This window comes from Podarcis erhardii (assembly GCF_964252035.2).
Source record: "Podarcis erhardii genome assembly, chromosome: 2".
NCBI lineage: Eukaryota > Metazoa > Chordata > Lepidosauria > Squamata > Lacertidae > Podarcis > Podarcis erhardii.
In genome coordinates, this window is record NC_138498.1 from 87,308,957 (window position 1) to 87,333,985 (window position 25,029).

At 46.9% G+C, this 25,029-nt stretch overlaps 1 long non-coding RNA gene across 1 annotated transcript in view; it reads left to right on the top strand.

Annotated features, from left to right (window-relative positions):
• Positions 1-8,600: 8,600 nt before the first annotated feature.
• LOC309337459 overlaps positions 8,601-25,029 on the top strand; it is a 37,393-nt gene continuing 20,964 nt past the window's right edge. The window contains exon 1 of the long non-coding RNA XR_014154322.1: positions 8,601-8,678. This is a non-coding gene — a long non-coding RNA (uncharacterized lncRNA). The remainder of the gene's footprint in view (positions 8,679-25,029) is intronic.

Sequence of the window (25,029 nt, forward strand, 5' to 3'; positions counted from 1 at the left end):
AGAGTATATTTTCTTGAGGTTTACAAAGGGCAGGAGGCTGGGTAGTAGAACTGCAATGTATGATTTGGCTGATGCAAGAGTTTCCCCCTGTATGATTGCAAAAGTGACACCTAACCAGGTCAAGGTTGAATAAGACCCAGGCTCTGGACTGCTAGTGTAGAGCTCAGGACTGAAAGGTATTATGTCAGACAGAGCAGAAGTATATATGAAGCGAGTGTCAATATAGCTAAAATGCATGGCTGTGTCTCACCAAGAGGCAGGCTTAGCAATACAGTGGTACCTTAGTTTAAGAACAGTCCGGTTTGAGAACAATTCGGCTTACAAACTTCGCAAAACCAGAAATAGTGTCCTGGTTTGAGAACTTTACCTTGGTCTAAGAACGGAATCCGAACGGTGGAAGGGCACCAGCGGCAGGAGGCCTCATTAGGGAAGGCGCGCCTCGGTTTAAGAACAGTTTTGGTTTAAGAACGGACTTCCAGAATGGATTAAGTTCGTAAACTGAGGTACCACTATATTGTGACATAGGGCTCACCCATTATTTCTTTTCTGCCGCATTTCTAGGCACATATCTAGCTATTTGCCCGGAAGCAGTCGAGATGGCCTTCTGGTTCCTTGCAACATACTGACAATAGCTGAATATTATTTACACCAGAGGTGGGGAACCTCAAGCCTGGGGGACCACATTGACTCTCCAGGCCTCTCTATCTGGTCCTTGAGATAGGATGCCCACCCTCTCACCATCCACCATGACCAACTGCATCCTCTTTCCCCAGAGTACACCTGTAGGAAAGGACCATACTTCAGGGGTAGAGCACTTGCTTTGCTTGCAGAAGGTCACAGGCCCAATCCCTAGCATCTCCAGGTAGGACTGGGAGAGAGACTCCTTCCTGAAACCCTGGAGAGCTGCTGCCGGTCTGTGTAGACCATGGGTAGGCAAACTAAGGCCCGGGGGCCAGATCCGGCCCAATTGCCTTCTAAATCCGGCCCGCGGACGGTCTGGGAATCAACGTGTTTTTACATGAGTAGAATGTGTCCTTCTATTTAAAATGCATCTCTGGGTTATTTGTGGGGCATAGGAATTCGTTCTCCCCCCCCAAAAAAAAAATATAGTTCAGCCCCCGACAAGGTCTGAGGGACAGTGGACCAGTCCCCTGCTGAAAAAGTTTGCTGGTGTAGACAATGTTGAGCAAGATAGATCCAAGGATCTGATTCAGTATAAAGCAACTAACCATTCACCAGCCTTGCTTCAAATCCTCCTTGAGTGTTTTTTTGCCTGGCTGGAATGCGTACTTGCTTGCCTGGATGGAGTTTGTGTCGTTTGCCTCAGCACAACCAGACACCTTCATCCACCCCAGCGGCAACAAAACATGTCTCCCCACAGGAGGCGCTATAACCTTCCAACGGCTTGATCTCTCCAAAGGTGCACTGCTCCCGAGACAAACTGATGCCAACATACAAGTGCGAAATACATACTCATTGCTCCACCCATTTTTGCCTCTGGCCTTGCCCACCACTGGTACATGGTCCCTGGATGGTTGCCCAGTGTCAGGTGTGCATGCAGGAGCCAGGCCCTGTGACCAATAGGACTTTGCAGGACTAGGGCCTTCCTAAGTTTGTTCTGAAGAGGCAAGGCGTGGCCTCACAGGTGAGGCCGATTGGTAACTCACAGCACCTGGTGGCAAGAGATGGGAAGGGATATAAGGTCAGCATTTCCCTTCTGCTCTTTGCCACAGCAACATGCTTCCTGCCTTGCTGCATTTGGCTTCTTGCTTCCTGATCCTTGAACCTTGGCTTCTTGACTCATTGCTTCTTGATCCTCGATCCTCGGACCCTTGACTTTGTGACTCCTTGCTTCCTGATCCTCGGACTCTTGGCTTCCTGGCTTCAGGACCTCCGTTCCTGCTCCCAACCCACCATCTTGCCCCCGGTCCTGACGTCCCCAGCCAGGACTTCAATCGCCTGTGAACCGGACTGTGACACCCAGAAGAGAAAGTGGCCTTCAGTCTCCCACCCCTAGTCTACACTAAGTGGCAGTGACTCTACAAGGATCTCTCAGTCCAGGGTCTTTTCCAGCCCTTCCTGACTGGTGTTGCATGGATTTATGTCATGCACACACCATAGTCAAAAATATTGTGGGAATCTAAAGCTGGAGTAGCTTGGGGGGCATTTTTTGTAGAGGTCACAGTCCAACTCAGAGACAGCTCATTGGTGTCATTGGCCTATGCATATATCGTGTTTAGACACAGCCAGCAGACATACAGCGATGCACAGAAACCTTCTTCCTGTTAGTTCCTGTACTCTTGCTCGAGTTGGGAATTTTTGCTCTCATTTCAGTTCTTCATGTTCTTAACGCGCGCGCACCCAATCACACTCAGGCACGTTATATCACTTCAAACCAGTGATGCAACAGCAGAAAAAAAAGAAGGGGAAAAAAGAGAGAGATAAATATGCGACAAAAAGCCACTCCACAGAAAAGCGGGATGCCCTCCAGCACGAGAGACGGTTCCCCTGCTGCCCTCGCTTCCTGAGACAGTTGCATTTAATTAGCTGAATATTGTACCTGATCACGGTTGATGTTTCTAGCAAATTGTTCTTTTTCAAGGTAGTGCAGAAATCCAGCTGGGAACCCATATGGAGAAGAAAAAGTAAACATATTTTCTATAAAATGGTAATTGCTGTAAAATTTTATTGCAAGAGCAATATGTGTGCTCTACCCCTGTTGCTGTCTTATCGCCATAGCCTTGCTGGTTGCCCTGCAGGACAAACACACTTTGGTGCTGCTGTGTGTGTCTGTGTGTGTGTGTGTGTGTACGTGTGCGTGCATGCATACCTACCCACCCATGAGCATGTAGAGCAGTCTTAAAAATCTCCTGTCTTCTGCTTTTCCTTTTTAGCCCAAGCCTGCAATTTCATGTTTCTTTCTTCTTGGAAGAGGATATTCATTTGCACATTCTTTGTGTTTCCTGCCCACAAACAGCCAATGCAGTGGACTGAAACTTAGATTTGTTTCTCCTCTCTTCTTATTCACGAGTTGAAAAACTGAAGGATGTTTTAGCGTAATAGCGCGTCACTTTCCCCACTTCCCCAAGTGCTGGGGGGCGGGAGGAGATTCCAGGGCAGCTTTACGGGGTCAGTTTCTTTGGCAAGGAGAGAGCACTAGACACTTAGAGCGCATTGCAATAGTCTGTTTATCTGCAAGACGTAGAATTGAAAAGGTATTTTGAGTGTGTGTCTACAGAAGCTAACAGAAAGCAGACAGTACCAAATTCACAGCATGAACATTCTGAAGCTGACAGCAGCAGCATCCATCCGTTCAGCTTCTTCCAGCCAGCTTTGAAAAAAGGAGATTTCCCTTGACTCAGTCCCCACACTCAGGCAGACTGAACTCTCAGTCTCTCCCCATGATCCAGGTGGAACATGAACCAATGGCTTAAATGACCAAAGTCATCTACTTCTTTGAATACTTCTCAGTTAGCATTCGGTCTTAATGGTGAAACTGGTAGGACACACAAATCCTTACGTAGCATTTGCTGTGACAAAACACACAGTCCTTAGTTTTATTTTGCCCAGCCCACCCCCCTCTGTCTGATTAGCACACCAATAAAATTGGTTTGCATCACTTAAGAGCCTTCCCTTTTGCAAGATGGCATGTAAGGATGTGCATGAAAATCAGTTGTTTATCTTCATTTTGAAGATATAATATTATTTATTTATTTCATGAAGTTTATATACCGCTTGATAGTAGGAAACCTCAAAGGGGTGTACAAAAAGAAAAAAAACAGCAGGATCATTTGTTAAAACAACAACAACACCCAAACAAAACAATCAACAAATTTTAAACCAGCAGAAAACAAACATAAAAACACATCGACGTAATAAATGAAACAAAATTTTAAAAAATCCTGTAAGACCAATTGCAGTCGTTAACAGTCATCAACAGGTTTACCACACCTATCAGCCAATCACCCATTCCCACCACCCTTTTGAATAATACCCCTCCCCACCCTCTCACTATATATAAGGGTCTTGTAACTTCTGTTTCAGTGCATCTGAAGAAGTGTGCGTGCAGATGAAAGCTCATACCAATAACAAACTTAGTCGGTCTCTAAGGTGCTACTAGAAGGATTTTTTAAATTTTGTTTCAACTATGGCAGACCAACACAACTACCTACTTATAATATATGAAAGCAGCCAAAATCTGCCAGCTGAAGCAACTACAGTCATACCTTGGGTTACGAACGCTGCGGGTTGCACGTTTTTGGGTTGCGGAACACACCGAACCCGGAAGTAAAAGAACGTGTTACTTCCGGGTCTCGGCGCATGCGCAGAAGTGCAAAATGACATCACACACATGTTCAGAAGCCCTGAATTGTGACATGCAGTGCGCAGACGCGGCGCTGCAGGTTGTGAACGGATCACGTTTGCAACCCGAGGTATGACTGTACCTCAGTCTGCTCCTGTTCCATTTGTGAGGGCTTTATTTTTAAATACTCTCTATGCCTTTTGCCTTCTGCAGGTTCCCCAAGACCATCCTCCAGCTGCTAGAGCGACTCTGGAGTCTGATTATTTTGAAATAATTACCAGAGGTTTTTCTGGAGAATGTGGTAAACACAAATATTTTTCTCTGGCTGCTGCGGCCTGTATTTTGGACTGCCTGCCTCGTTTGCTTTGCAGATAAAAGTCTGCCCCCACATGTTGCTGACATCCAGCTGCCTGTTCCTGCGGACCATGGTAGGGCAGAAAACATCTCCGTGGGAACGCAGCGCTTCAAGCTGCTTCCTCCCTCTCAACTCCTCTTGCCTGCAGGAACCTAACGAACAGCAGGCTCTTCATCACCGTCATTTGCTCGCACTCCTTGCTTCCTTAAAATGACTGTCAGTGTCTCTTCAGAGTCAGGCAGCTCATTAGCCCTCAGAAATTCTGGCCTTGGGCCACTACATAGCTGTAGACCAGCAGCGCCGACATGCTGTCTTGTGGCTTCTTTCCAGCCAAGCCTTTTCCCTCCAGGTTGTGAGATGTTGCTGCGGAGGACGGCACATTGGCACGCTGGCAGGAAATTGACTCATTTTTATCTCTTCAGTGTCCTGGGTACAGCATGGCCTTCCTGGTGATGATTTTCTATGGTCCTGTTCAATGTTTTATTTATTTACCCTTTTCAGTAGAGGTTTGGGATGGGAAATAATAGATTAGAAATGCAGGTAACACACTTAAACTCCCCTCCCTGACTGGTTCTTTATTGCAGATGTATTCTGCACCATGTCCTTGACACTCTAATAAAGTGTTAGTGGTGGATTTATCCTGCTTTATTAGTTCTTCTCTGGTGCTTCCCACAGTGCTGTCTTGGAGTGGGTGGGCACAACAAAAGCATAGCACAACAAAAGCAGGACACATCCCTCCCCACACAAAAAACAACAACAATCCACCAGAAGATTTTTTTATATGAAATGTTAATGTAGGACATTACAGGACATGCATCCATTGGAAATGAAGCAGTATGTCTGCTCCCAAACTATTTCAGGTGCAAATAATATTGAAAGCTGGATAGTTTCCCCTTCTCCAGCATTAGCTACTGGGCAGGCAGACCGGCAAACCTGCCCATGTGGCTCCCATGATTGTGCTGAGGTTTGTTCCTTTTGGGCACCTGTTTCCTTTGCCCTCAGATAGGATCTCCTTGATGCATTTACCGGGCAAGGGAAGGCAGAAGCCAATTTCAGTCAGCTTTTCTCAGTCTCTCATTTTTCCAATCTTAATTTCAGTTTTCCACATTTCCACATCAGTTTGTGAACTTTTAAAGTCGTGCCAGCATTTTAGTACAATTTTCTCCTTATATATTTGTTTGCAAAGCAATTTCCCCAAATATAATGCATATTTGTGTGTTATTTTTGCTTCTATATGCATTTTATGTATTTTACGTAAGCACATGCATTCCCTGCCCCCTACACATTACTTGGCTGGAGAAGCACTGGAAAATTCAGGAGAAAAGTGAATTTCCAGAGGTGACTGTGTTAAAGTCCACATACAGTCATACGTCGTCATGTTATGTCCGCTTCATGTTACATTCTTTCAGGTTACGTCCCGTGGTGACCCGGGAAAGGGTTACTTCCGGGTTTTGCCGCTCATGCATGCGCAGAAGCGCAAAACGATGTCACGCACATGCGCAGAAGCGGCGAATCGCAACCCACGCATGCGCAGACATGCCGCTGCAGGGTGCGTTCTTTTCATGTTGAGAACGGGCCTCCGGAGTGGATCCTGTTCACAACCAGGGGTACCACTGTGTAGTTTTGAAAGTGGGCATTAGGTAGGCTTGCCTTTAAATGCAAACTGAATCAAATTTCTTTCCCGTATAGAGGTGGAAGTGCCCTCTGACCCAACATCATCTGTCCATTGAAAGCTTACTTCTGATATTCTCCTAATCAAAATATGGAAACTATTAACCAATTATCATTAAAGGCAATTGTCAAAAAAGGATGCAAATCACCTGAAACACCTGGGCGTGCCTTGTTAATTTAGGAAGCATCTTGGCACAATAGGCATATTCTTTTAGTGGTTCCAGATGACCTCACGGTGACGTTTTGAATTCTGTGGTAGTGTACAATTTCAGCACAAGACATTTTAGTGTATGGTGCAGCTAATGCGATTTTTAAATTATAATACGGCATTTCCCACTGCACCAAAGTAGTTTGTCTCAGTGGAACAACACAGTAGATAACCACCCACCCCCAAAAAACCACAATCTTTGGTTTCTCCAGTTAAAAGTATCTGTGGGTAACCGGTAGCCCTTGGATTGATTTCGAAGCCTCCTACAAAAAAAAATACTTTCAGGCCTCTGGCAGGAGCAATCTGTCCACCCTGCTCCCCAAAAGCCCACTAGGAAGAGAAGGGGGGAGAGACAGAATGGAGTGTCAGAAAGAGAAAGAGAGATGGATGTCCCCACCTACTTTTGCTCTGGCCCTGCCCACCACTGACCTGCAGCACCTGACAGGTTACCCCACCTGCAAGGGAAAGTGTGACTTGGAGAGAAAGTTTCTCCAACCATGCTCTATGCCTAAGACCTGGAGGGCTGCAGGTCAATGCAGGGAATTCTGGTCCAGGTGGGTGAGATGGTCTGACCTGGAATAAGTCAACTTCTAGTGTTTCAATGTGAATCCAAGGCTGTGAGTCCAATATGTGTACAGAAGTGGATGCCTCATTGGAGCTAGTCTTCTTCAAAAGTCCCTCTTATCCAAACCGACCATGTGTTTTCCATTCAGCTCCAAGGCAGGAGAACCCCATGAATGCACTTGCATTTTGCCAGGGTGTTTTTTCTTAATAGGTCATTTGCATAAATGAAGTCATGGTCCCTTTGTGTGCATTCTGCTAAAACTGGTGGAGTTATTCAAACAGGCCTGTGGTGATTGCGCAACCCTGGGGAAGTGATCTAATGCAGGTGCGTCTGCATCCAGGCTCCCGGCTCCCAATCACTTGAGCACAGGTGTATGCAATGACAGCCACAGGTGCGTGCTAAGAAAGAGTGGCAAATATGCACCGCTTGAAACGAGACGGCATCCCATCATTCCCTATACCCATTGTCTTGTCGAGCACAAAGGCCTTTTTAACGCAGCGAATTCTAAATTTCCTCTAATGTAATTATAATTTGACAGCACAGCCCGTCCGACGTGCTTGCACAAAAGGGGAGAGAGAGAGACAGAATTAAAGATGAGTAGGAAAATTCTAAATATAAAACAATTTGAAGATATGAGACAGGAGCTGTTTTGCGAGTGGCTGAGTCAACGCGGCTTCTTCGAGGGTCTTTCTGCTTTTGAGAGACACCGTTTCATTTCCCCCGTAAAGTTCTCCACTTTGCTAAAGTTAGCCGCAAGAGCTCCTTAAATATACCCGCAGCAGCCCCATCTGTTTTGGTCTCTCAAAACCTGACTTTCATAGCATTCCCAGAGCTACTCCTGTTTCACAGTGAGATGCATCCAAAATTTCCCTTCCCTAATTAACCCGGAATGGGGTTTGAAGAAGTTTTAGCCTCAGAGAATATCAAATTTTAGCTCTTAGCCTGGAGCCAGGCTCTGGGCTAAAGAACACATGTCACATTAGGAACTCATGCAACACATACCTTGACATCCTGGGTTTATTATGACACCTGCATAACTCACACTATCTCGGTCTCTCTCTTTCTGCCAAACACTAGTGCGCACTGTGGAGGAAGCAGCTGGGATGAAATGCGGGTTTTCCACTGTGCTGTTTCTTATCAGCCTTTGAACCTAGCATGAAGGTTAATTGCAAAAGCAGTGGCTAAATGCATGGAACTGTTTTCCAGTAGCACCGTCTTAATCATCAGTATTGTCAAGCTTCAGGCAGATAGCAAGTTGCCTCGTACCAAGTCAGAGCATTGCTCCATCAAGCCCATTGCAGTCGACATTGACTGGCAGTGGCTCTGCAGAGTTTCAGGCAAGAGTCCTTTCCAGCCCCACCGGGAGATGCCAGGGATTGAACATGGGACCTTCTGCATCAGATCAGATGTGCTAACTCTTGGCTACAGGCCTTCCATGTAACCCCCTCCTGTCTCTTCTTCCCTCTTTCTCTTGGGGCTGATACAAGTTGAAGTCTAACAGACCCACGAGGCAGCAGGTTGGCGAGGACTCCATGTGCGCTTTAATCGACATTAATTCTGCAAACCTAAATTTCTGGTAAGGGCTTCAATCTCTCTAGCAAGATAAAGACTATCTTATACAGTGGTACCTTGGTTTTTGTGCATCCCGGAAGCCAAGGTTTTGGTTTGCTGAGGTTTCAGTTTTCTGAAACCTGGAAGTAATTGTTTCCATTTTCAAATGCGCCTCAGAAGTCAAACGGCTTCCGCTGCGTGTTTTCCAGTTTTTCCAATTGAACTTGTGGCTAGCCCTTTGCGCTTCAGTTTCTGAACATTTTGGAAGTCAAACAGAATGGATTACGTTCAAGAACCGAGGTACCACTGTAATAATCATAATCATTTATTATTTATACCCCGCCCATCTGGCTGGGTTTTCCCAGCCACTCTGGACGGCTCCCAACAGAATATTAAAAACACGATAAAACATCAAACATTAAAAACTTCCCTAAACAGGGCTGCCTTCATATGTCTTCTAAAAGTCAGATAGCTGTTTGTTTCCTTGACATCTGATGGGAGGGCGTTCCACAGGGCGGGCGCCACTACCGAGAAGGCTCTCTGCCTGGTTCTCTGTAACCTCATTTCTCTCAGTGAGGGAATCGCCAGAAGGCCCTCGGCGCTGGACCTCAGTGTCCAGGCTGAACGATGCTGTGAGGGTGGAAGAAGACACCATTAAAACTCTGTTTAGACCCACAGAATTGTCTAGGCTAGATGCCTGTGTATTAGAAGGTGTGAGGGATGTCCATGCCCCAAGCCTTGTGTATTCAGCAGCAGGTCTGAAGAGACCCCAATGGACATTCAATGGAGTGTAACATGCAGCCTACTCCAAACAATTGGGAGTGAAGTCCAAACAACTGATTGTGACTGTAGATTCCCCACCCCTTCTGTTCAGCAATTTTGTAAGGGCTTTGCTGAGGTTTCTTAAACAATGTTAAACAACAAATGTTATGCATTGGCTAAGAGCTGAGCTTGCCATCAAAATAAATCACTTTGTAAGAAAACAGGTAAGTATTTTGTAACACAGGGCAACCCTTGCAAGTAAACCTGGAAGTGTGTTGACTTGCTCAGCTCAATGGCATTGCAAGCAGAAAGGTGGCCAATTCACACATGACGCTCTGTGTCTGAAATAGGTGTGAAGTAGAGACCCTGAGTGCTGAAGGTTCCAAGCAATTGTGTTGCTGCACTGTTAGCTTTAATAAGGACCGCTCTGACCGGCAGGTTGCTACTAGGCAGGGTTTATGAGAACTGGCCTTAAGGAAAAGCTGGTTGTCTCTTGCATGTCTGCCAGGAGTGCTCTTAAAAATTTCTTGCCTGAAAGCAGAATATTGGATTAGTCAACCCCTGGGCCCCTTTCCTACTTTGTGATTCTATTTCAAACACTTACAAGGAACTATGTGAATAACAATCTACAGATCAAAGCCTTTCTTTTTGCAGACATTTTTTGGCGGATTACAGAGGATCCCAACAGCTTTGAGAAAATTGCAAACAGGTGGCAGATAACTTATGAACAGAAAAATATGGACAACTAAATAATTTGTTCAAAATAATTTGCTCGGCTCTAATAACTGCGCTGCTTTGTCTTTTTTTGGAGGAAATCAACATGCAAAGAATACGTTGTTTCCCTTTGGTGCAAACAGCTTCTTTCCCCATTTCAAGGTTTCACCTTTTTAAAACTACTATTATTAATCCAAAAGCTATAGCAAGAATAAAAGTGAGAACTCTGATGCCTTAGCAAAAGATCAGCACCCTCATCTTTTCAGGAAGTCTTTCCTTGGGAAATTTTAACCACAAACTGCTTTTCCAATCCCTTAGGTATTTAGTTCCCATGTTGGGCAAAGGATTCCTGCATTTCAAGGAGTTGGACTAGATGCCCCTTGTGGTCACTTCCAGCTTTACAGTTCTATGAAGGCTTTGTGAAAAAACAATGGACCGCCACATCAAAATCTAGGGAGGTTTTGTTTTTCAATATGATGTATGGAAATGAAAAGTTTCTAGACATTAAAGAGGAAAAACTCTCAAAACCACTTTACATGAGCGCTAACTTTCCAAGCCTGTAATTTTCTGGGATTTCTTTTCACCTTGTTTCTGTGACATCATGCATTTTTTTGTTCAAACATGTCTTTTGTTCCTGAGCATTTCCCAAAATTTAATATGGGGTGCTCTGTAACCACTTTATTTTGTGTATTTGATGTATGAATTAGAGGAGGGTCTAAATCACCAAACAAAGTAGGAGTAGTGTTATGTACTGAGTTGAATAGGATCCAAACTGCAGCAGTCTGATTGGTCCTAGAACAATAGGCTCCAAAAGGCAGCAGTCTGATTGGTCCTAGAACAATAGGATTCAGAATGCAGCAGTCTGATTGGTCCTAGAACAATGCAGCAGTATGATTGGTTAGCAGGAACCACCCAATCATGCTCCAGATAGAAGTGAATCCACAACCTGATTGGCCTACAGTAGAATCCTGGAATTAGCCAATCATGTGCAGCCCATTGTGTAAATAATGTATATAAAGCAGATACTTTGAGGGGACATTCATTCATTCCTCCTCACCACTATGAGCTGAATAAAGAGCATGAAATCACTTTGCGACTCTGAGTATATTTCACTGGTGACGAGGATGGGATCCCGCTGAGCTGACTGCCACACACAGCACCGCAGCACCGCCACCTGCCGCACCGCTGCCTCGCACCGTGTATCCAGGCTTCAGCTCCGGGACACAAGGAACTCAGAATGGCAACTGACAGCAGCTTCTCGCCATTCAACCCAGCATCTGGAGACTGGGAAGCGTACGCCTCCCGTTTCACCTTCCTCCTAGAAGCCAAAGGGGTCACCGATGAAGAAGACGCCAAGAAGAGGGCAATATTCTTCAGCGTCTGCGGAGAGGAGACATTTGAAATCGCCCGGGCTCTCCTTGCGCCTGAAGACGTCGCTACTGTTCCATACAAAACAATAATGGAACAGCTGAAGGGGCACTTTTCGCCACAGCCCTCAGTGGTGGCTTGTCGAAATGCCTTCTACGCAAAGCGGCAAGCCCCTGGGGAAACCATAACTGGGTTTGTGACCTCTCTCCGCCAAGCTGCCCGGTTCTGCAACTTCTCAGAGCTGGAGAACATGCTTCGTGACCGCCTCGTCGGTGGCCTGAAGGATGAGAAGCTGCAACGACGCCTCTACGCTAAGAAGAACCTAACGTTCCAGGTCGCTCTGGAGGAGGCCCTGGCAACGGAAGCTGCTGAGAGGTCGACGCAAGAGGCACGGCTGAGCCAGCCGTCCCAACCGAGGGTCCACCACGAAGACCTCACCAACGACTCGGGATCCGACAGGGAGGAGGTGCACCGAGTACAGCAGCGCACTCAAGCAGCCCACATACCACAGCTGCCTCGACGAGAAGAAGGGAGTAAAAAAATTCCATGATTTCTTGTACGGGCGGCCCTTCACCGTGGTGACTGACCACAAGCCGTTGCTTGGCTTGTTTGCCCCCGAAAAGCAGACCCCCCAAGTGCTGTCTCCTCGCGTCCTCAGGTGGTCAATTTTCCTTGCCAGCTACCAGTATGCACTGATTCACCGCCCTGGAAAGGCGATGGGCCATGCAGACGCCCTCAGCAGGCTACCACTACCGGAAACAGGCCCCGACCCAGCACCTGCACAAGAGGTTATGAGCCTGGAGCTGCTTCCTGACCGCCCCATTCAGGCACAAGAAGTTGCACACCATTCCAAGAAAGATAGGGTCATCTCCCGGGTCCTGGACTGGGTGTGGAGGGGATGGCCCAGCTGCAGCCCCGGGCCAGAATTCGCCGGCTACACAACCCGCAAACATGAACTGTCAGCCCACAAGGGGTGCCTGTTGTGGGGAAGCAGGGTCGTTGTTCCCCAGCCCCTCCGCAAAAGGGTCCTCACAGCCCTACACGAGACACACCCAGGGGTAGTAAGAATGAAGGCCCTTGCCAGGAGTTATGTGTGGTGGCCGGGGATCGACGGAGAGATAGAGGCCTGGGTCAAACACTGCCAGGCCTGCCAGGAATCCTGCCCAGATCCCCCAAGGGCCCCAGTCCAGTCCTGGGAGTCCGCCCGAGCACCATGGTCACGCCTGCATGTGGACTTCGCTGGCCCCTTTCAGGGGAAAACATTCTTCATAGTGGTGGACTCCTACACCAAATGGCTGGAAGTCGCACTGGTACCGTCCACTTCTACGTCCGCAGCCATCCGGGTACTACGCAGGCTGTTTGCAACCCACGGGCTCCCTGACACTCTCGTCTCAGACAACGGGACTGCATTTACATCAGGAGAATTTCAAACCTTCACAGTGCAGAACGCCATCCGCCACATCCGTTCGGCGCCATTCCACCCTGCCACCAATGGCCAAGCAGAACGCATGGTGCGGACCACCAAGGACACCCTTCGCCGCATGACGCAAGGGGATTGGGAGTACCGCCTTGCCACATTCCTTCTAGCACAGCACAGCACCCCCAGCTCAACGACTGGCCGGAGCCCCGCTGAACTACTAATGGGTCGGCGCCTTGCAATCAGATTGGACCGCCTTCACCCCGATAGAGCTCAGGATGAGGTAGTGGTGGGGGAAGGCAGGAACCCCCGGACCTTCGAGGCCCAGGACCCAGTGTACGCAAAGAATTTTGGGGCAGGCCCTGCATGGGTACCTGCCACAGTCACCAGGGTCACGGGCCCCGTGTCGTACGAGGTGCTAACAGATGGGGGGCAATGCTGGCGCCGCCACTGCGACCAGATACGGCGACGATTCCCGGGAGAAAACCAGGAGGAGGAGGACAGGTCAGAGGAGTCCCAAGGGAACAGTGGGGCAGTGAGGCCCATAGAGCAGCAGGGGCAAGCAGGAGAGGCAGAATCAGTAAATACAGAGAGGACCCGCGAGGCCGAAAGGACACCGGAACCAGAACCACGACTGAGCGAGCTGGTTGCGCCAGACCAAACAGCCCCATCCTTGGAACACGAGCCAGAACCTGAACCCCGGACCAGGGAACACCCCAGGCCGCAACGCACACGTAGGCCACCGGCGTACCTTGAGGACTATGAATGCGACCTTCCGGGCAGGACTGGAACTTAGAGGGGAGGGGTGTTATGTACTGAGTTGAATAGGATCCAAACTGCAGCAGTCTGATTGGTCCTAGAACAATAGGCTCCAAAAGGCAGCAGTCTGATTGGTCCTAGAACAATAGGATTCAGAATGCAGCAGTCTGATTGGTCCTAGAACAATGCAGCAGTATGATTGGTTAGCAGGAACCACCCAATCATGCTCCAGATAGAAGTGAATCCACAACCTGATTGGCCTACAGTAGAATCCTGGAATTAGCCAATCATGTGCAGCCCATTGTGTAAATAATGTATATAAAGCAGATACTTTGAGGGGACATTCATTCATTCCTCCTCACCACTATGAGCTGAATAAAGAGCATGAAATCACTTTGCGACTCTGAGTATATTTCAAGTAGCATCTTTTCCTTTTCTTTTTAAGGTTCTTAGGTTCTCTGCAGGATGGCCGCTGTATATTCTTGTTGTCCTCTGGTCTTGGAGCACTGGGCCAAGGTATGCTGAGCTGGGCTGAAAATCCATGCTGAGGCTGTCACTGTTTTGGACGTCCACTCAGGCAGAAGAAGCTGGTGGTGCATAGTGGGTTGGTGTCACTGAGAAGCAGCTGCTGCTTTGCTCATTGGCCTGAGAGGATTGCACCCTGCTGGCAACTGGCTCCATGAACGTGCGTGCTGTGGTTTCGTATTTAGGAGAGAGAAAACTGGGAAGTGACACACAGAGATAAAGGAGACTAGTGAGTGTTGGGTTGATAGGTTTGTGCAAAGTTTTGATGTTGGGAATGGTGTGTGTGTGCTGGTTTATGTTTGCCCTTGCAGCTAGGGTGGGCAATACTGGCAAAGAGAGGAGCCTGCTCTTTAACTCCCTCCCCCAAATGGAAACATTTGTTTCTGGTGCTAATGTTGCTCTTCTTCTTCTTTGGTGATCACTAGTAGCTGAGTAAGATTGTCTTCCATGAACATGGTCTTAACTGTGTGTCCGTAAGTGACTGTGGAGGCCAATTCTGGATACACATGTCCTTCCGGAATGGGCTCATAGGTTTCCAGACGGGAGTTGATCATGATGAGGGTTTGCCAAATGTGCCTTCCTCTTAGTATGTTTCTCCCTTGCGTCCTGAGTTCAAGCATCTTCAAAGTCCATGACACCTTTGGTAAATGCTGTTCTCCAATTGGAGCGCTCTCAGGCCAGTGTTCCTCACTTGTCGGTGTTTATACTACATTTTTAAAGATTTGCCTTGAGAGAGTCTTTAAACCTCTTCTGTTGACCACCACTTTCCATTTTTAGGTTTGGAATAGAGTAGATGATCTCACTCGCTGGATCACCACCTTGTCGTCTTGAGTGAGCTTGCACGTTCCTATGACCCTTGTGAGTGAAGCTGTCGGGAGTCTCGTACTCCCAGCAGGGTCACCCAAGGCAGTAAGGTCAAAGGGGAGGAGCTAGACAAAGAATGATAAAAAATGTCCTCAACAGCAGAACAGGCGGAAGATAACAAGCGGTATGTTACAATGGCTGTGAAGGCGGATGAAGGCTGCAACAGATAAGAATCTACCGATCGTTGTGACGCTCATGCCATCGGAATAGAGCCTTACTGCGAAGACTTTGCGTTGGTCAGCATGCACTGATCTACACACATGAAACAAATTCACGCACAGGTGTCTTCCAAAAACCCACCCCAAACCCAAGCTAATGGTTTGCTTTCCAGGTTGCCTCTGTTCACATATGCATTCAGTGCTGTGGCTGCCATCCCTGAATATAGACAGAAGGCTGGAATATTCTATACTTTTGGAAGAAATGTAACCCTAACCCTTTGATTTGTGTGGTGTGTTGGGGAGGGGCAGAGAGGCAGTGTGGTATTTCTGACGGCAGTAACACTGCCCCAGAGTTACTTTGAGCTTGCTGTTCCGTTGCCCCATCGCAATGAGCACAGCACTGCGGCTGGGAGAACGTTGCTGCCTCTCTCCCCCCTCACAAGCCACCACCGCCTAGGATTTCATGTACCTCCCAGAATAAGTATAGGAACAACATGTATGACTAGTGTATATGCCAAAGACCTAGATGTGCATGCGATGATGCAACCTGGCAGCAGCGTGGCTGTGATCTTGACACAGGGGCTGTGGTGCAGAGGGCAGCTAGGCTGCGCTGCTGGTGGCAACAAACGGCAGGCGCAATCAGCATTGTTGGACAGGAGGCTGGCCTCATCAAATCCTTGCGTGCTGCATACCATTAAAACTGACACATCTTCCTAGTGCCATGCGTTGCCTAAGACGGATGCAGATTATGTGCAACGCCCCGCTGTGATCTGTTACTGATGTTGCTGAAAAAAGACTGTACGTGTACGAGAGAAAACAGGAAGAAAATTGCCCCCCTGCTCTGCTTGTGCTATTTAAATTGACTGCTCTTTGTGTAGCCCTTCTGAAACTGCAACACAAGAATTTAAGGAAAGCTCGGAAAAGTATAAAGGGGGAAAAAAGGGAAGCCTTTATGCTCACTTCATGCTCAGTTGCTTCATTTTGTGAGAGTAATTTTTTAGGAGGGCTGTACAGCTACAGTCGCTGATGATTTGTGATCCTATGACAGATACTGCATTTTGTTGACGGCATCCCACACAGATATCCTGGTAACTTTGATTGGACTCTTTTCTATTAATGGCATGCAAACGTCTTTGGAATCATTAACTGAGCCATGTGGGTATGAGGAGGGGAAGGACTACCTGGAGAGGGTTCCTTTGGCTGACTCAGGCTGCAGCTCAAGAGAAGAGCTGGGTACAAATACTCTTTACTGGTAGTATGTTACAGCATGTTACAGAGTCTTTTGGGTGGGGGTGGGGGAGAGGCTTCGATCTCAAATGGAAGAAGACGATGACTGCTAGTCAGTCAAGGGTCTCTGTCCAGCAAAACATTTAGCAGGAAACCAAACATCCTTGATTTTTAACTCTCCTTTTTCTGCAGAAGAATCTTCCCCTTCCCTTTCAGGGTCAAGACCAGCCCTTACACAGGAGTCTGGATATCATCCAGAGAGAGTAAGGTAAATATCTGAGGAGCGGGAGAGCATCTGTTTTGAACGCATAAGGTCCCAGGTTCAATCCTCAGCATCTCCAGGTAGGAATGAGAATACTGCCTGCCTGAAAACCTCAAGAGCTGCTGCCTTTAAGTGTTGAGAATACTGAGCTAGATGGTTTGAATTGGTATATGGCAGCTTCCTATGTTGCCAATATAGTCTGGCTCCCCTTAGTGGCTGTGAAGGACATGTGCATAGTAGTGGATTTGCTCTCCTCTCTGTGGCTAATGGCACATTCCATTCCTTAAAGGAAGAGGAAGAGGTCAGTGTTGCCTTAAATGCCCTCTCTGGGCTCCCCTAAAGCCCCTCTCTATGGTGCTTTGTGAGGATGGGGTAATCCTGACCCAAAGGCCCGTGGTGGTGGAAAAGGCTGGTATTTGAGTTTAGTGCCTACTGGGGACTGGCTATCAAGCCCATAGCTGTCAACTTTTCCCTTTTCTTGCGAGGAATCCTATTCGGAATAAGGAAATTTCCCTTTAAAAAAAAAAGGGAAACGTTGACAGCTATGGTCAGGCCACAGGGAACTTTGCCAGGTAGATGTATGAAGCTCCCTTGCTCGCCTCTTCTCTGCTTCTGAGCATGCATTAAGTCTCGTGGGCACATAATTGGCCAGAGGGGGAGGAGGATTGGGATGAGATCACTGAGGGGCCAAGTACTGCATTGGGAGACAGCCTAGCTCTGCCTATTAGTGAGGATGTCCCAGAGGAGGAGGCAGCGCCACCATTTCCAGCCCCCACCCTCCCTCTTGTCAACAAGGTTTCTCAGGTGACTGAGGAGATTGCCTGAGCCTGAGCCTGATTGCCTGAGTGAGCTGGCTGAGTCAACCCAGCCCCTGGCACCAGCATGAGCAGATGTGGCCGACTCACAGGGGTCTCTGCTTGCTTGGCCAGTCCCATTGCTTGTGGCGAGAACCATGTGAATGACTGTGCCTGGCCTGCTCTTCAGAAGACGAGCCCGAGGCGTCTCTCAAGTGTCGAGACAACACTGTAGCTTGGGCCCAGGCATACATCTCAGAGCTTTTGAACTTACAAACTGTGTAGACCTGATCTGTGTTTAAGCCGTGTACTGACTTGTGGAATCAAGCCTTTAGGGATATCTAAGCTGAGTGCTGTGTTTGAGGGTGGGAGCCAGGACAGGACTGTTTAATAGGTACATGGAGCCCGTGCCCCAAGTCTCATCTTGCATCTAGGTGCTTTTAAAAATTCCATTCTGTTTCTGAGTCACTTTGTGCTTTGATCTGCAATTCAGGATCTGACCTGCTCTGTACACATAATATGTGTGTTCCCCATGCACAGTAATGGAATCTAACAATGGCTCTAACATTTCTCCCCTTTTGGTTGAAGTGGATTAAATTTACAGGCACAGGAGCGCCACCTCCCAAGTGGATTAAGCTTGCCTAATTGCAAACCAATAGGCCCGGGAACTTTATGTGCATGAAGTAAAAAGAATTCAGTTTCCTCCAAAATCCATTCTTTATTTTAAAAATATTTATAGACCACCCCAATACAAAATATGCAAGTTTTAAAAACACACACCACGGGGAGAGAGGAGCAGAAGCAAGAGTACCTTGCTTTTCCATATCTTAAAAGAAAACAATAAATTAAATTAAACGTTTTTAGTAGGGTGGATTCTTTTGCACTGCATAAAAAAACAAAACACACCTTCAGAGCTTTTGTGGGACTTGTTTGTGTTCTCTGATAGGCCTTATAATGTGAGGGTGTCTAGAATGCTGCCTTTGGAGTTCTGAAGAGCTTTGGGTCGTTGTTATTGTGTGTTTTTTTAAAATAATAATAAAAAAACCTTTTCACTTTAAAAAAAATCCTCTGTTGTTGTGCTTTAACAAGATAATAATTTTGAAAATCCAGAGCTATTCAGTGATCCATAGGCAACATCTAGAAAAGTCAGTGGACCCTGAAAAATATAGAGATAAAGGAGAACAAAAGGGACAGAAAAGCAAAACAGCACGAGACTTTGCAGACTTCTGGGGTGCTGACAGACAGGCCACCACCAAAATCTATGAGAATGTCAGAAGAAGCATTGGATGTGGTATGGCAAGCTACGACTAGAAAGCTAGAAAGAAGAGAAATATTCTGGTATGGCCACCAAGGGGTGTGGATGTCTTGAAAGGTGGCCTTTGGATCTCAGCCATAAAGAGCAATGAAGCTGTTTGGATACTAATGCAAATATTTTTTATTCCGCAACTATGGGACGCTTTTAAAAAATGCATTGATTGACTAACACCGAGGCTTGCAAAATGTTTTGCCAATAGTGACCCAACTTAGCAAGCAAATTATTAATAGGATATCTGCAGCTTCCCACCTCTCTTTTTGACAAGTCAGCATTCCTCACCACAGGGTGTTTGAGGCAGGGGTGAATTGTGCAAATCAGATGACCTGTTTCCAAGTCCCTGTGATTCACTGCATCTCTTTCCAAACACACACACCTCCTCTCCCATTGGAGCCAGAGGGGAGGTAAATTTAGCTTCTGGCATAGGGCAGATGCTGGAGAGTTGGCCTGTCTGAATGCAGACAGGTAAGATGGTGCTAGAAATCACATATGTGTGTGAATTCTCCCTGCAACTGACAGCCACAAAATGTTTGCTCTCAGGGTGGAGCAATTTGGCCAGCCATAGTCTAATCGCACCTAGAATTTGCTGACCAGAGAGTTGGTTACCACCAAGTTGCTTTTTAGCGAATCAAAAGAGTTAATTAGAAACATTTACTTCAGCTCTTAGTGCGTCCAGGATCTGACCTGTGGGAGCCACCGGCACCCTGGCTGGCATGTTTCCCTTCTTCCCGGCTCACTTCATGGTAAAAGGTCTCGTTTCAGTGAGGGCAATTATTAATCTGTGCTTTTTAGAGAATGACAAATATATTATATCCGCCCACATGCACACACATTCTCTCTGCCTGATGTGTGACCCCTGTCTAAACGCTGAGCATATGGGGCCAGTTCAGTAAATGAAAAGGATTGCTTTGCAAGCTCATTACTGCTTTGAAGTCTCTCATTAGGAACGGATTCCGCTGGTGCTATCTTGCCACAACACCCTTCATTATAATGACTCTGCCGGGCATTAACACGGGTTCTGCAGCGAGCAGCTCCCCCACTGGGCATTAACTAGGGGCTCCCGCAGGTGCTCGCTATTAGGCTGCCTTTGTAAATGCACAATTCAGAAAGCTGATTGCAATTAATCTGGGAGCAACGGTGGGAAAGAGAGAAGATTGGGGGGAAATGGTCCTTCTTTCTGGGTGAAGAAAGGAAGCTTCCTCTGGGGTGCCGTTGAAAGGATGCTGAATTTAATGGGCCTTTCCTCATGGTGGCAATCACCGTGGGAAGTAAAAAATAAATAAAAATGGAAGGCAATAGCAATGATTACAACAAACAGAAAGGGCGAGGATCTCTACAGGTGCTAGGAAGTTATGATGAATGCTGTAGCCCAGTGTATTTTGGACAGAAAGTCTTCAGAAGCAACTCATTTTTCGCCCAGATCTGTCCATTTGTGCATCTCCTAGACACACAGATTACAGTTTCTACCTGACATGCATTGGCCTAGAGCAGCTTTTCCCAACCTGATGCCCTCCAGAAAGGTTCACCTTAAGCTCCATGGCCTTTGGTCATGCTGGATGGGGCTGCTGGGAGTTAAAGTCTAGAACATCACCAAATTGGGGAAGGCTGGTCTAGAGCATTTCAACACAATCAACTATTTGCTAGTTCCTGCTGAGATATTTTTTGCTGTTTCTTCCGACAACAATCCTTACATAAATAGGATGTCATTTCACCACAATCTCTACTGCTTTGCTAACAAGGCTTGACCAAATTTGCAGTGAATGTATTAATGCATCTTTCATGCGGTCTGATATTGGTTGTATTTCATACTGCATCTTGGCATTCGGATTTCTGTACCCTCTAGAACACCTGAACATGCTTATCGTTACTCTTTCCAGTGATACCATCTTAGAAGTGCATCCTTCATTTGCAAGTGCACAGTTAGACTAGATTGGGGAGGGGGGACTTCCACATGGATGCACAAGTATGAAAACATTTTTTCAATTGTAAAAAAAAAAATGTGATAATTTCATAATAGTTGGAGAACTGGATTATTTTTTTAAAAAATGTCAGTTTCCTTCATGCTCAGATACGGTGAATCTGAGAAGATGGCAGAATATAAACAAGACTATTCCTATACATGAGGGTGGTTTTGGAGGGGGGAGATAAGAGACGATGGGAGGTTACAAGAACAAAGCATGATCTTATCAGGGAAGCATAAAGTGAAATAAATCAACTGTTTCACAGTGGAGCGAAGTAAACAGTGGGGTCCTCCAAGGATTTGCATTTAGACCAGTGGTTTTAATTTATCCAAAACTGTCTGGGTCAGGGTTGAATTGCAAGGTTTGCTGATGGCATGAAATTATTCAGAACAAGATGGTGAAAGAGTCACAAAAGGATATTTGGCAACAAACTGACTGGGCATGAGAAAGGAGGATGAAGCTGAGAGAAATACAAAGTGAAGCACTTGGGTCAGAACAAAAGTTTCCACAGTGTTTTTGATAGTCCTCCTTTGGTCATTTGGGACTGATTGACAGTATGTGGGGAGAGAAAGGCTGACTCTCTCCTGATTCTTCCCTTTTTTTACTACAGTGGTACCTTGAGTTACAGACGCTTCAGGTTACAGACTCCACTAACTCAGAAATAGTACCTTGGGTTAAGAACTTTGCATCAGGATGAGAACAGAAATCGTGCTCCGGCGGTGCGGTGGCAGTGGGAGGCCCCATTAGCTAAAGTGGTGCTTCAGGTTAAGAACAGTTTCAGGTTAAGAACGGACCTCCGGGATGAATTAAGTACTTAACCCGAGCTACCACTGTACTGACTTTAAGGGAGTGGTGGGAGTTTGGTGCTGGTTACTCCATTTCAGTGGATTGTTGGCACTGGTCATTGCTTCTGAGAACCAGCTGGTTATAGTGGAAACTAGTTACGGGCAAAAGCCATGGATCAGTGGTCTTTTCCTGCTCTTTGTGTTTTGTCTTGTCACGGCAAGTTTTTGCCACATTCTCACAAAGCCACTTCCGGCCTGCCCAGGAGGTGGGGTTGCGGGCTTCACGCCCACCCCCACGTGAGCGGGGGCTGGTTTCAGCCCCCGCGAGAACAGGGGAATTTCGGCCGGGTCTGCCCTATTTAGGGCCGGCGCAGAGGGGGCTCGCCCTCTTTTCGCCAGCTAGCCCTCAAGTTTTCCCACCCTCCCTCCCTTTAGGTATGCTTTAGGTAGGTCTTTGACTTTGCTATGGACTTCGGTCTGTCGCCGCAAGGGGCATGGTAGGAATTTTTCACAATTGGCAATTTGTAGCCTTTTGGTTTTTCGCCTACCTCGTAGCAACTCGTCACAACTTTTCGGCATTGGCGGTAGGCATTGGTAAGAAGGGGTTAAGAGGATGTGTGTGTGGGGGAGGAATGCCATCACCTCCCCCCAGTGAGCGAAAGGTGGTCCGTTAAAGGACTCCGGGGGGCGTGGCCCTGTCCGAAGCCTATGGAGGTGTGGGCCAAAGGCACGCCCCCGAGCGGTGACCCGGGGGAGCTCCTAGTCGACGTGCTTTGGCAGGAGACTCCCCCGATAAAGTGTTAACCCTTCCCCGTGTCTCCAGCAAATGGGCTGGAGCCGGATAGTCGATAGGACCAATGCCTAAGCCAATGCCTCTCATTCCTGAATTCAATAAAGTTGTGGCCTAATTCGCCCAATTAACCTTAATTATGGTGTCTTGTGTCTTTATTTATCCTTGTGGGGGGCGGGAACTCGCCACGCAAACACTGGTTTGCCTTGGAATGTGTCCCACTCACTCTGCCCCAGTCTACACACAGGCCCCGATCCAGCTCGTGTCACCTGCATTCCCATCCTCTTCAAAAGAAATCACCTGCATTCAAATAGTTGAATGAGTCCCAGTGAACACTGCGGTAAATATGTAGATGTGCACTCAGTGTGTAAACATACTTTCATGCACAAGTCTCCCCTGCTGGATCAGTTCAATAGAACATATCCAGTGTGTGGCTATCTTTGTTCCCATTGAGAAACAGAATCCTCTGAAGCCCTGGCGATGGAACCAGTTATTTATCTGGCTTCTTTGCTGCCAGCCCGAGGCCGTTCAGAAGTGTCCTGCCGCCGAGACATGATTTCAAGTGATAGTATTAATTTGGTTAATTAGAATTCCTGGGTAGCGTGTGCACTTCTTGCAAATCAGCTTAACACTCTAGACTCACGGCAAATAGTTATTTGCTGGCGCGCGGGGTTATGTGTGAGTTTATGATTATTATGATTCAGGATCGTTAATTTTACATTTGATCCGGAGCTGATGATATGGCTCAATTAAAAGTTGCCATGTTTGGATCACTGCCTCGTTGTGTGGCATATGGCAGAATCAGACTGGAGCTCAAAAGGAAGGATTTGAAAGGCTAATAAATGGATGTGTAACAAACAAGATGGGACAATGAGAAAAGAACAAAAGAGGTGGTTTTAAACTTTCTTCATTCATTCCATTAAGTGAAGTAAAGAGAGGGTAAGGCCTTGTCCACACTTCTGCTTGCTCTTTCCCTAGAAAGCATGGGTCAGAGCAGGGGTTTTTTTGCTAGACATGTGCTTTTATAGTGCAAAACCCAAATCCTGAGAAAACCCAAATTGCTGTTTGCTCCGATTGAGTGCTAAAGACCAGTTTTCCCCCTGGGGAAAGCAGTGGGGCAAGAGAAGCCCTTAGCTGTGTCTCCCTCTCTTTCTGGTACTTAGACAGTTAAAAGACATTGGCCACAATCCAGCAGAGTTAAGCATGCTCTGACTCCAGTGAAATCTTGGCCTGTGTGAGCTTAACTCTTTTCAAAGGAAGGTCCCTTTGGGATTTAGTGCTTTGCATGCAGAGGTTCCAGCCAAGTAGAGAGAACTTGAGAGTTTGCAAAGTATTTTGTGACGTTTTGGATGGCCTAACCAAGGTATCACCCTAATACAGACAGTGGCTCCCCCACCTTAAAGGCCAATGTGGGGAGGGGTGGCCCATCCTGTTTCACCGCTTGAGGTGAAATGGGAAAGTGTCACAGCAGCAGATTCCACTGACATCTCATGATGTCTTGTGGAGCTCTTGTCAGATGTTGTGAGAGCTCTGTGAGGTCTCACAAGTTCCCTATGAGATTCTTCCTGCTCAGGGCGGCTGCTTCACTCTACCTCAAGGGCCCTAAACATGGGCGAGGCTCACTCCTGTTCAGTGCCTTTTTTTCTAAAAAAATGTTTAAGGGTACTCTTATTTTGACTCAAGAAAGCCATCATTTTATAGTTCAAATCAGGAAAAATAAATACAGTAAATGGACAAAAGTACAAAGAACATGCATTACCTTATATTATCACACATCCACATTCCACACTGCTTCACACATTAAATGCTCGCTTCCATCTGAGACTCAGGAAACACTGGGAAAGGAAATGGAGGTGGTAACAACAAAACTGACCAGTCACTGTGCTAGATTCCAACTCCTACTTCACACATTAAATGCTTGCTTCTGTCTGGACTTTGGAAAGACTGTGACAGGAAATGAGGCCACCATCGGGGGTAGCAACGGAACTGATGATTTACCGTGCTAGAGAAGAAACTATTTTTTTATATATATTTTAGTTTCTTCTCCCGTTAGATTCACAAAATGTTTAGGGCAGGCATAGGCAAACTCGGCCCTTCAGATGTTTTGAGACTACAGTTCCCATCATCCCTGACCACTGGTCCTGTTAGCTAGGGATGATGGGAGTTGTAGTCCCAAAATGTCTGGAGGGCCGAGTTTGCCTGTGCCTGGTTTAGGGGCATGCGTACTCCTGTGTTCCCCCAGAAAAAAAAGCACTGCTCCTGTTAGTGCGATTGGAATTTGTGTTTGAAGGTGCTTTGTTAGTTTTGTTTATTATTTCAATTTTCTTACCTTCAGCCAAAATGAGATAAACTTAATGGATTGCCCATCAGCTCTAGTCCAAAGTAAATTGCATTGGCAATCACAAGGTTTACTGAAATAGAAGAATGTGCTCTATGCCAGGAACGAGATGCCTTGCTAGAGCTGTAGGTGGGCATGTGGACCAGAATAGCAGAAGTGCAGCCTATTAAGGCATAGATGTATTGGCGGATCTGTAGGTGGGCATATGGGAGAAGAATAGCTGGAATGTGGCATAGCAAGACATAGACGCATCAGTGGAGCTGTGTAGGTACAACTTGTCCTATAAGGCCCACACTGCTCCTATTTCTAGATTTTCCGTTTCCCAGTGCCACTTTCATCA